Source organism: Corvus hawaiiensis, chromosome Z (assembly GCF_020740725.1).
Source record: "Corvus hawaiiensis isolate bCorHaw1 chromosome Z, bCorHaw1.pri.cur, whole genome shotgun sequence".
NCBI classification, from domain to species: domain Eukaryota; kingdom Metazoa; phylum Chordata; class Aves; order Passeriformes; family Corvidae; genus Corvus; species Corvus hawaiiensis.
This window is the reverse complement of record NC_063255.1, coordinates 24,022,938-24,035,569: the sequence shown is the minus strand read 5'-3', so window position 1 is coordinate 24,035,569 and position 12,632 is coordinate 24,022,938. Positions and strand designations below refer to the sequence as shown.

The 12,632-nt window shown below is 41.1% G+C and overlaps 1 protein-coding gene across 4 annotated transcripts in view; it reads right to left on the bottom strand.

Annotated features, from left to right (window-relative positions):
• The window catches only part of LHFPL2 (LHFPL tetraspan subfamily member 2), a 117,745-nt gene that overhangs the window by 52,325 nt on the left and 52,788 nt on the right, over positions 1-12,632 (bottom strand). For 3 of the 4 annotated variants that reach the window (XM_048290515.1, XM_048290517.1, XM_048290518.1), the window contains exon 2: positions 3,627-3,679. The exons of the other annotated variant lie outside the window; for it this stretch is intronic. The gene's annotated coding sequence lies outside the window, so the exon portion shown is untranslated. The remainder of the gene's footprint in view (positions 1-3,626; positions 3,680-12,632) is intronic. 4 annotated transcript variants of the gene reach the window in all.

Here is a 12,632-nt window from a genome sequence, read left to right as displayed (position 1 = left end):
GATCATCTTAAAGTTCTCCAAAGAAGGACTAAACCAAGATGAACTACATGAAAAATAAAACAGAAAAGGCAAAGCACAGACACAGAAAGGAGATTTAACAAAACCAAATAAACCCAACAACACTGGTTACATATCCATTTTTTGCTTCTAAAAGTAAAACCCCACCCTGTCTCTGTGCTGTTATGTACATAGTACAAAACTGTATTGATATAAACAAGACCATATATCCCAAATCAAACACAAATCCCCAGAATCAATTCCCTCTCCCCATCTGTATTCTGCTCTTAACTACACGGATTTCACACAGAGAGAGAGATCCTTTGGTCACCTCCGAACTATTAACAAGTTTCCTATTCCAGGCTTAAGATATGGCAGGACTTAACCAGAAACACAGAATATGATTCCTGAAGTCACAAAATACCATCATGAAGCAAACTTCAGCACACAGATGACAGTTAGAACATCTTGAGCAAACCACGGCTTTCCTTCTTCTGATGGTTATCACATCACAAGGAAAGACCTAAACAAAGACACTCTGCTTGCTTTCCTTCATCTTGATTTCTCCCAGTTGTTTCCAAGGCCTAAAGCACAGCAAGGATCCTATCCAGGAAAGTTAGGTAAGTTTTATTACCTGAAGAGGAACAGGACTAGCTAGACAAAACATTTCTTTTCATGAAACACAGAAGAATATATGGCACATCAGCTGACAGGTTCCAGAGTAGCTGGGATGACCGAAGTCCATGGTCCAAGAACTGCACCCTTCATCAACCTCTGTCAAAAATACCAGCAAGTGGCCAGTGAAACTTCAGGTATTAAAAGAGGGGATCAAACCTCCATGTCTTCAATGACCTCATGATCACCCATCAGAGTCCTGAGGATAACATTCCCCAAGCACATTAACACTTGCTGTTTTCCAGAGATGTCCAACACCGGCATCTGGCACAGCATATGCTTTTGCTAAGTCATTTCACCAGAGTGTGGATCACCATGAGCTGTGATCTGAGGTACTGAAAGGATCTTAGCACCCCTGCATTAAGCAATCACTTCTTGGTTAATATTATATGGAAAACTAACATAACTGGTGCTTTCTTGCCTAATACAATTTCAGAGTCTGTATTTCATGTTTATTAGAAAAGGCATTATAAGCTTCTATCCTACTTATATCACAACAAAAGGAGCACACACACGTGAGGAAGTATGTGAATGCTCTTATAATGTCATTGAAACTTGGGGGAGAAAAACAAGAGGAAAGAGTAAGCAAAATACCAAAGATTTCATTAAGAGATTAGCAGAAGGTAATTTGATCCTTTAAAGTTTTATCTTTGTTGTTTATTTATTGCTTCCAGTTACAATATTATTAATTATTTTGCTACAACTGAAGTGAAAATTTTTATGTAAATAAGTGCTTAACTATTTTCAAATGTTTCCCCAAGAGAAATTATCCAATGCCTTTGAATAAAACACAGACAACTTGACTTTGCTATGCTCATCAGTGCATCTAGAGAGAGACTACATTATTTATATATATGTTGTAAACATGTACATTATTTACATACTGTTATGAAAGAAAAGTTATAATTTCAATTTTCTTTTCATCATATTAGATCTTCACAGAGCATATCTTATCAATTGTGCAATTTTACCAACACCACTACACTTAAGCCTGTACACTGGCTTCCCACCTGCTGCTGCTAACACTCACTCAAGTTGTTTTTTAAGTTTGGTTATTAATGCAAATGCTAGTGTTTCTGTTCTGTTGCTAAGTGTCATAGGGCTCCCCTCTTAGCTGGTCTGAGGCACATTATTATAAAGTAAGTTATATTATCTGTACTACCCAAAAAGCAATTTTAATTTAACAAGAGTCTCTTTAATTCTTAACTATCAGGTTCTTAAACAGCATCAAAAAAGATGCTGTAAAAAAGAATTTTTATTGAGTATTTTTTGTTGAGTAAAGATACATGAACTGTCTATAATGCTCTCATTCCGTTTGTGCACTGATGATAACATGGATACAGCAGTTTAGTCCTGATAATTGTCAGGCAGTGGAGGATAGAAGCACAGGGATAGATTAAAATGTAGGCAAAAGATAATTATCCAAAACTAACTGACAAACTTTAAATTCACTTATCTACTTTTCCTAGTGAAATACAAACAGAAGTAGAGAGGACATAGTAAATATAGACCTACATGAATGCAAATATTCTAAACTGATAGATTCCTTCAAGGTTTTAACTGAATGCTATTTTTAGAAATGGAGAACAAACATAATTTTACGAGGCCATGAAAGCAAAAAATAATTAAGAAACAAGGCAAAGGTTACTCACTGCTTTGGTCACCAAAGTCAACAGCACATGGACCAAAATACATGGGTTCTAAACATTTGCTGTCAACAGCACTGAAATCAAACAAAATCACTTAAATACTAAATTTTTCATGTAAACTGGCTCTGCCATGGAAACCAGAGAACTAGAAATATTACATTGCTCCAAATAACTCTCTCTTGGAAAGAAAATGCAGTTGATTTTTGAAAATATTATTATACTCTTCTTCCATTGGCCTCTTTTCCCAGGCAGCCAGCAACAGGACAAGAGGAAATGGCTTTAAACTGCACCAAGGGAAGGTTCGGGTTGGACATAGGAAGGATTTTTTCACTTAAAGGGTGGTTAAGCACTGGAATGGGTTCTGCAGGGAAGTGATAGTGTCACCATCCCTGGAAATGTTTAAGAAAAAAACTGGATGTGGCACTTCATGTCCTTAGTTGATATGGTGGTGTTTTGTCAAAGGTTGGACTCAATGATTTTGGAGGTCTTTTCCAACCTTAATGATTCTATGATTCTCTTCTGTTCTACGATTATTAAGTACAAAACACTGAGTTTATCTCTGCATTTATAAGGCTCTCTTTGACAGCCTACACCTACAGACAGGGAAGTGAAAATATATATTTATAAAAGGATTACAAAACTCACTTTTTAAGGTATTTGAAATTTTTTAAGTTCTTCCTTAGATCCTTCTTGCATTCTTCTCTAGTCAAAATGATACATATTTGGCACACACAATGCAAAGAATCAGCAATAAGCATAGGGGATCAGGAACTTAATTTAACTTTACAAAGGATACCACAGTTTGCAGAGGGGGAGTTAAAAACCATGAACAAAGTTTGCAATTTAAAGAAAGAAAAAACTCAGCTCGCAGCAATTTATTAACTTACTTCAGGTGTCCATGTATTTTAGAATGATATCGCATTTTATAACTGCTCAGTGTATAAAATTGCAATATTCTGAAAAGTCAGGCATCATTATTTTAACAAAAAGGGTCAAGTTACCACTTCAATAAGTACAGATTGAACTGTTACTTGAAATATTTTAAGTTTTCTCAAGGTCAGGGTGATGTGAGGAGGAAGCTTCACTTATTAAAGGCAGTTAATGAGACTACCTCCTCTTCTTCTTCTTAAAATCTCTGCTTAAAAATGTTGTCTGAATGCTCTGAACAGGAACTTGCTGCTCAGAAGAAAACATTCAAAAGGTATAACCTACTGAACATCTTTCACCCTTCATACAGTAGTAAAACTTCAGAGTCAGACAGCATGTGAAAACACAGAAAATATAATCAAAATTTTCTTTACTCACCACTGTCCCAAATACTTAGGTCTTAGTCAACCACTTCAGATGCCTGGCAATACCTAGAGAAATAATTGATGTAAAATGTAAGAAAGGTACACAGCCAAAAACATCAAAACAATATTCATGATTAGTGCTGGTGGCTGGAATGGTAAAAATGTTGCTTGTAAGAGATTATATGCACATGGGTAACATCTCACTACCAGGCTCCTTCTGCTTGGCCAGAAACGCAGCATTCTAGACATCACTCCAACCATGAAGGCATTAAGAAAAAGCACAAAGCCCTGACTTCATGAGAGCAGACTTTAGACTCTTCAGGGATCTGTTTGGTAAAGTACCATGGGGCAAAACCGTGGATGGGAGAAAGGCCCAAGAAAACTCACTAATACTCAAGGATCACCTCCTCCAAGCTCAGGAATGATGCATCCCAACAACAAGGAAGTCAGGCAGAAATGCCAGGAGGCCTGCATGGATGAACAAGGAGCTCATGGGCAGACGAGCAGAAAAGGGCAGAAGCTAGGAGAGGTAGGTTGAAAAGAATACAGAGAGAACATCTGAGATGCCAGGGATAAGGCTAGGAAAGCTAAAGCCCTGATAGAATTAAACCTGGCCAGCAACATCAAGGACAACAAGAAAAGCTTCTACAGATATGTTGGTCATAAAAGCAAGACTAGGGAAAATGTTGTCCCTCTCTGGAAGGAAACAGGAGGTGTGGTTACCTGAGACATACAGAAGGCTGAGGTACTCTATGACTTTTTTGCCTCGGTTTTCACTGGCAAGTGCTCCAGCTACACTGCCTGAATCGCAGAAGGCTAAGAAAGACATGGAACTACTGGAGAGGGTCCAGTGAAGTACTGCAAAGATCATCATAGGATCATAGAACATCCTGAGTTGGAAAGAACCCACAAGTAGCGTCCAGCTCCTGGCTCTGCACAGGATAACCCCCAAAATCACTCCATATGCCTGAGAGCATTGTTCAAACACTTCTTGAACTCTGTCAGGCTTGGTGTTGTGACCACTTCTCTGGGGAGCCTGTTCCACTTCCCAACCAACCTTGGAGTGAAGAACCTTTTCCTGATATCCAGGAAACACAGCTTCATGCACTTTTCTTATGTCATATCAATGATAAGCAGAGAAAAGAGATCAACACTTGCCCATTTCAGCTTGTGAGGAAGCTATAGACTGCAGGGTTATGATTAGGGGTCTGGAGTATTTCTCTTCTGAGGAAAGGCTGAGAGAGTAACTACCCACTGCAGGACAAGATCAGGTTTGCTACCATCCTCAGGAACCGAAAGTGCACAAGTTCATGGGACCTAATGGTGCACAAGTCCATTGGACCTGATGAGATGCATTCTGAGAAAACAGGCCACTATCCACCATATTTGAGAAGTTGCAGCAGTCTGGTGAAGTTCTCATTGACTGGAAAAGGGGAATTATAACTTCCATTTTTAGGAAGGGGAAAAAAGAGTAAGACTACGGGTCAGTCATTCTCACCTCTGTGCCCACCAAGACCATGGAGTGGATCTTCCTGGAAACTATGCTAAGGCACATGGAAAATAAGGAGGTGATTGGTGACAGCCAACACGGCTTCATGAAGGGCAAATTATGCCTTCATGAAGGGTGGCCTTCTACGATGAGATTACAGTGCTGTAGGTAAGGGAAGAGCAACTGATGTCACATACTTGGACTTGTGCAAAGTATTTGATGCTGTCCTGCAGAACATCCTTGTCTCTAGATTGGAGAGACAGGGATTTGACAGATAGACCACTCAGTGGATAAGGAATTGGCTAGATGGTTGCAGTCAAAGAGTTGCAGTCAATGGCTCATATCCAAGTAGAGACCAGTGCCGGTGGTGTTCCTCAGATGTTGGTGTTGGGACCACAACTATCTAACATCTTTGCCAGGCACATGGACAGTGCGATTGAGCACACCCTCAGCAAGTTTAGTGATGACACCAGGCTGCGTGGTGTGGTCAAGACACCAGAGGGAAGGGATGCTATCCAGAGGTAACTTCACAGGCTTGAGAGGTGGGCCTGTGCAAACCTCACCAAGCTCAACAAGGCCAAGTTTTAGGTCTTGTACATGGAACAGAGCAATCTCAAGCACAAGTATAATCTGGGTGGAGAGTGGATTGAGGGAAGTCCTGAGGAGAATGAACTGAGGCTGTTGGTGGGCTTTATATGACCCGGCACTTGAAGCCCAGAAAGCCAATCATATCCTGGACTGCATCCAAAGCAGTGTGGCCAGGAGAAGAGGGAAGTTACACTCCTTATCTACTCTGTTCTTGTGAAGCCCCACCTGCAATGCTGTATCCAGCTCTGGTGCCCCCAGCACCAGTTCTGCTGAACTGAATCCAGAGGAGGGCTGGAGCACACTGACTGTGAGGACAGGCTGAGTGAGTTGGAGTTCTTCAGCCTGGAGAAGAGAAGGCTCCAGGGTGTTTCCTATAGGCCACCTGATCAGGAGGAAGAAGAAGATGAGGCCTTCTACAGACAGCTGGGAGTACCGTCAATGTCACAGACTCTGGTTCTTGTGGGGTACTTTAATTACCCTGACATCTGCTGGAGAAGCATCACAGTAAAGCACAAAACAGTTCAGGAGATTCCTGGAAAACACTGATGGCAAGTGCCTGTCACAGGTAGTGGGGGATCCCACAAGGAATGGTGTGCTGCTCAACCTCATACTAACAAGTAGGGAAGGCTTTGTTGCAGGTGTGAAGGCTGGGGGCAGCCTTAGCTGCAGTGACCATGAGATTGTGAAGTTCAGTATATCTGGTGAGGAGGAAGCAGGGTAGCAAGTAAGATTGCAACCATGGATTTTGGGAATCTTATTGGAAGAATCCCATGGGAACAGGCTTTGCAGGAAATAGGGGTCAAAGACAGTTGATCTTCCTCCAGGCTCAAGAATGAAGCATCCTGATGAGCAAGAAATCGGGCAAATGGGGCTAGAGACCTGCATGGATAAACAAGGAACTCCTGTCATTCCTCAAGCATAAGCAGGAAATATACAGGAGATGGAAGCAGGATCTGGCCATTTGTAAAGAATATAGAGAGGCTGTCAGAGTAAGTAGAAATGACACAAGGAAAGCCAAGGCCCACCTGGAATTAAATCTGGCCAAGGATGTCAAAGACAACAAGAAGGGCTTCTTCAAATATATCAATAAGAAAAGAAAAATAAGAATAATGTGGTCCTGTTACTAAATGGAGGGAGGGACCCTGGTAACAGAATGAAGAGAAGCCAGATTTACTGAAGGTCTTCTTAGCTTTAGTCTTCACTGACAAGACCAGCCCCTCAGAATTCTCTGACCCAGGAGACCAGGGTAAAGCAATATTGGAGTGAAGACTTTCCCTTGGTCAAGGAAGATAGGGTTAGGGACCACCTAGGCAAACTTGACATCCACAAGTCCACAGGTCCTGACAGGATGCATCCACTAGTGCTGAGCGAGCTGGCAGACACAGCTGCTAGGCTGCTCACAAGGAAAGAAAGCAAATGTCAACCTAGTGTCCAACAAGGGAAAGAATGAGGACCCAGGGAACTACCAGCCAGTCAGCCTCCTGGAAGAGTGATGGAGCACCTCATTCAGAAGGCTATCTCTGTTCCCATGGGTGATCAGGAATAGTCAGCATGGATTCACTCAGTTAAATTCTCCTTGACCAACCTGATTGCCATCTTTAATGAAACCACCACCTGGATGGATGAGGCGAGAGCAGTGGATATTGTCTACTTCGACTTCAGTAGATACACTCAGACAAACTCAGGGCTGTGGGCTGGATGAGTGGACAGTGAGGTGGATTGAGAACTGGCTGAACAGCAGATCCCAGAGGGCCAAAATCAGTGGCACAGGGTCTAGTTGCAGGCTTGTCCCTAGTGGTGTCTCCCAAGGTTCAATGCTTAACCGTCCAACTTGTTCATCCATGACTTGCATGAAGGGACAGACGCCTGCTCAGCAAATTCACCAATGATACAAACTGGGAGGAGTGGCCAATACCCCTGAGTGCTGGATAGGCTGAGGGAGCTGGGCCTGTTCAGCCTTAAGAAGAGATGCCTGAGAGGGGACCCCATCAATGTATACAAGTATCTGAAGGGGAAGTGCCAAGTGGATGGACCAGGCTCTTTTCAGTGGTGCCAAGCAGTAGAACCAGAGGCAATGGGCAGAAACTGATACACAGGAAATTCCACCTGAACATGAGGAAGAACTTCTTTACTCTGTGGCTGGCTGAGCACTAAAACAGATTGCCCAGAGAGGTAGTGGAGTCTCCCTCACTGGAGATATTTAAGAACTGCCTGGACACAGTCTTGTGCCATGTACTCTAGGATGTCCCTGCTTGAGCAGGGAGGTTGGACCACAGGACCCACTGTGGCTGGTTCTTTCCAACATGACCCATTCTGTGATCTCCTAGCAGCCTTCCAGTACTTGAAGAGGGCCTAAAAGAAAGCAAGAGAATGACTTTTTACAAGAGCATGTAGTGATAGAACAGGGAGTAGCGGCTTTAGACTGGAAGAGGGCAGGTTTAGATTAGATGTAAGGAAGAAATTCACTGTGACGGTGGTGAGGCACTGAAACAGGTTACCCAGAGAAGTTGTGGATGACTCATCCCTGAAGTTTCCAAGGTGAAGTTGGATGGGGCTTTGAGAAACCTTGCCTTGTAGAAGATGTCCCTGCCCATAACAGGAGGCTGGAAGATCCCTTCCTTTGAGATCCCTTCCAACCCAAACCATTCTCTCATTCTGTGATCTTGTGATTCTATGAAGCAGTAACACATAAACTAAGCACGCACAAAATCAAATCTTTCTCTTCCTCTATTTTACTAATAAAGTATACCAAGATCTGAAAATACATTTAGGATTACTTGTATATTCCGTGGCAACTTAAAATAACACTTTAAAATCAGGTATGGCTTAGGAAGAACTCCAGAAGTTCCTAAGCCTGAACCACTACATCCCAAAAATGCACCTCTAAACTACTGCCACATAATTTCATGGAATTAAGCGAGGACAAACACTAATTCCTGTACCTGAGATGGACTAATCCCTTAGACAGACTGGGCACAGGCTACCCAGAAAAAGAGGTAGTGGTCTGGGCAGAAAGTGGTCTAAACATGAGCCAACTGTTAGCCTTGGCAACAAGGAAGGCCAAGAATATCCTGGGATATGTTTCCAGGCTAAGATCCCACTAATAAGCTATTATTCACCTTCAGCCAGCACTTCAGAAACACACATCTTGAACAGGTAATCCAGTTTTGAATCCCCACTACCAAAAAGTAACAAATTAAGGTGATAAAAGTAAGGTTAGGTTGATTCAGCAATACTGAAATACAGAACTGCACACAGTAATAGCAAATCCTGCATTTTTATACATTCATCAGGACAAGACATATGAAGAACCTCCCCTTACATAAAAGAACAAAGTGAGTCAGAAGGTCAGTTCACTCGTACAAAGAGAGATAATTCGGCCTCGATGAAGATGGTTTAACAACAGAAAAGCTGGTGCAGAACTTTCAACAAAGTGTGCTTCTGAGGACAAAGGAAAGTGTACTAGAAGCACTGCAAAGTCAAGCACAGCTTAAAATGACCTCTGAATTCCAGGCACACAGACTATTCCTTCAGGGGAAAAAAAAGGAAACAACACCAAAAACCCCCAACTGACTGGACCAAGTAGCTGTAATTACTTCAGCTTTTCTGTCTCAAAAACAGTTAGCATGGCAATGAAAATACAGCAGTGTTAGCAGAGGAAGAGACTATTTTCAAGAACGAAAAAGACCAAATTGTTTTCTTTAAACTCAAGTAACAAAAAATGCAGCATCAATTTTAAGTACATGTAAACAAACCTAATTGTCTGAATAGTCCATTAGGTGGTGCTTTTAAGGAAAATTTCCTTGCTTGGAGTCTGAGCTCCCTAAACAAGAGTAGTACAGGCAGGGTAAGAGAGGATCAGCCCACAGAGGAAGGTCTAGGAAAGCCTCTCTCTCACAGAGCCATCCACCTGCCAAAGGCACAGCGGTTGTCTTCCTCACATGCACACAAAAACTAAAAAAACCCTAAAACTTTGAAAAAAGAAGAAAATAAGTATTATATTTAAAAAGTCTCCTTTTTGTCACCATATTTGTGACAAAGCTAACAAGAAGAAAGTCCCCACACCTTCCACTACCCTGTCACCACACAGGCAGTGTACACCTCCCTTACACTGCAGAAGGTCAAATCCTCCTAAACAAATCAGAATGGGAAAAACACATGTATGCTCTCATTCCTTCTCTAAGGAGCTCTTACAAATTTTGCAATAGCTCAGACAGATTTCTATAACAGCTGGCAAAAATACATGAAATCTGTTTCTTCCTTTCTACTCAGCTAGCTGTAAGTTTGGTTGCATCAGCCCCAGCCCTCCAAAAAAGGTGGAAACACTACTTCTACATCCTTCATCTTTCTGATTTGCAAGGGATAATTGTCTCAGCACAACTAAGGGAGAAGGAGTCTCTGTAACAAGCAGAGCCTTTGATTTAAAGTTTTCTTATTTACAGTCAACAGGAGAATCAGACTGGACACTGCTAAGAGAACACAATAGGTTTGGTAACATTCCCATGTCACATACCCTGTCTTTGTACACAATAGGAAGTGGGTAAACTTAGGCTCCCCAGCACAAATACAATAAAAAAGAATGCAGATATATCTGCTGTATCTTAAAACATCCTTTTCAAGTAGCTTTTTCCTCAGATATACTACTGTGCAATACTTCCATGTATTATATAACAGCAAGTACTGAAATCAAAGAAATATTTACTTACTTCAAGAAGGTTTGTATGACCAATTATGTCACTATGAATAGAAATAATGCATTCAATGGGTTCTTTGTCTTTTGCTATCAATGCAGAACAACATGAAATGAAAAAAGAAATTAGTATTTCATAGGCATCATTAAGGCTAACTTCAGAAATAACAGCAAAACAAGAAGGGGAAAGTACTTTCTTTAGGAATATATTGATAGTAAATTAAAAAAGCCCCTCACAAATAAAATCACCCTTTAAATTAATTACAATGCTTAAACATCATAGGAAGCTAACAACTCAATATATACAACAGATATTTTTAACATTTCTTCTCAGGCTCATTCTTCTCTGTTTCACACAAACATATTAAAAAAAAAATCCATTTTTTCTTTTTGTATTATCTACCTATTTGTTCAGTCTAGAAGATCATGCTACATATCTATTTGTATGTAATTTGACGCAAATTCAAGAGAGTCATTTAGAACAACTTAATTTACAAGCTATTTCAGTGAGAACAGAATAAAAAAAATTGTTATACTAGAAAAATATTTCCCCCAAATGCACCTGTCCTGAAGTTTACACTTAATAAAAGCCAGATGTACTTCTAATACACTGATCCCTGCTCTTAATGACAGTTTTCCCACTGCACGACCTCAACTAAGAAAGCAGCACAGCATACTTTTATACATCATTAAAATGTTTAAACCAAATAATAATTTTTATAATTCTAGCAATTCTCACAAAACTAAGCAGAATAAATACAGAAGCATTAAGAGACCTGCACTGCAAATGAAAGAATCCTCTTAGCCTGTTAACTAATACAATAACACCTGCGTGGTAAATGAATCAAATTACATTTCTTAAACAAGCCAGTCATTACCCACTAAAGCAAAAGTATGCAAATTTAGTTTTAGTAAAGTTATTCTCTAAAATTTACTTTAGCTTCTAAGGTTTGTTTTAGCTAAGCATAAATCTTTATTTGAAGTTAATAATATAGAACATCAGCCATGAATCCAATCTCACATTCACTGAAATCAGTGGGAGCTCTTATCTTTAGCATTATCCACGAGGATAAAAGGACATAAATTGTTTACTTTAAAAGCAGTGTAAAAGCACTTAACAAGTTCACTTTACAACATGCTTCTTAAGTCACATCTCTGTGTCACAGAGACTACAAAACTTCCGCAGCTGCTCCATGAGTTACACCACAGCCAGCGCTTCAGTCTTGCTCCGTGCAGCCCTCTGCCAACTCAAGGCAGCCCAAGCTTTGCAGCAGTATCTCTACTATGTACATCTACAGACACTAAAATTCCTTGGCTCCATTTTGGCCATAAAGCTGCTCTAAGTGGCCACCACAGAGAAGAACTAGACAAGAAGTGATTCAGAAAGCAGCTTCACCCTGGGGCCAGCACCTCTCAGCAACCCGTTGCCTGCGCGCAGATGATGAGAGGAACAGGTCCCATGGGCAGCCCAGTGACCATCGGACACAGGCAGGCTCCAGGTCAACACCACAGCAGCAGAGGACTGGAACAGGCACATTGGCAACACAGCTCCAACATGGACTGATGGCACCAGGCTGGGCTGAAACAGACTTCTGGGCCCCCAGGTAAGAACATGGGAAGGGCCCAGAGGAGGCTGAGGCCCATGAGTGCCCTGGAGCCCTGACATGGGGTTGCTAATCAAATACTCTAACCAGTAGCATGCTCCTCAGCAATGAGCTAGAATCACTTGGCAAGCTCAGGCTATTCTTCTTAAATGTCAGCTGGCTTAATAAATAACAACTTTTGATGAGTATTATTAGCATTTGAATTATTGCTCCCACATTACCGCACATCAGCCTGCAAAATCCAAAGTTTACAAACAAAGCTGTCTTCTGGCAGAAGTGGAAGAGAATGTCTCCAAGGGAGGCAACTCAGTTATCTTTTCCTGAAGGTCTAGAGATGGCAACTGTGGAGTTCTGTTACGTCATAAACAATTAATAATTTTTTTTATTTAATCAGTACATCTCGAGACTGTTGCTGAAAGCTGCAGAGCTATCCCATTACGGTATACTGGAGTAAAAAGACTTCTATCTTACCCACCCACACATGCTTTTTAAACCAACAGCTGCAGAGTTTGTTTGGTTTTCAATCTCACACCTCCTTCTCCAGCCAAAGTTGTAGTCAGAGTACATCATGGTGATGTGACTATTACAAATCAATGAAACAATCCTTAAAATGTCCAAATTGCCTGATAACATTCCTGCATTTTCCAG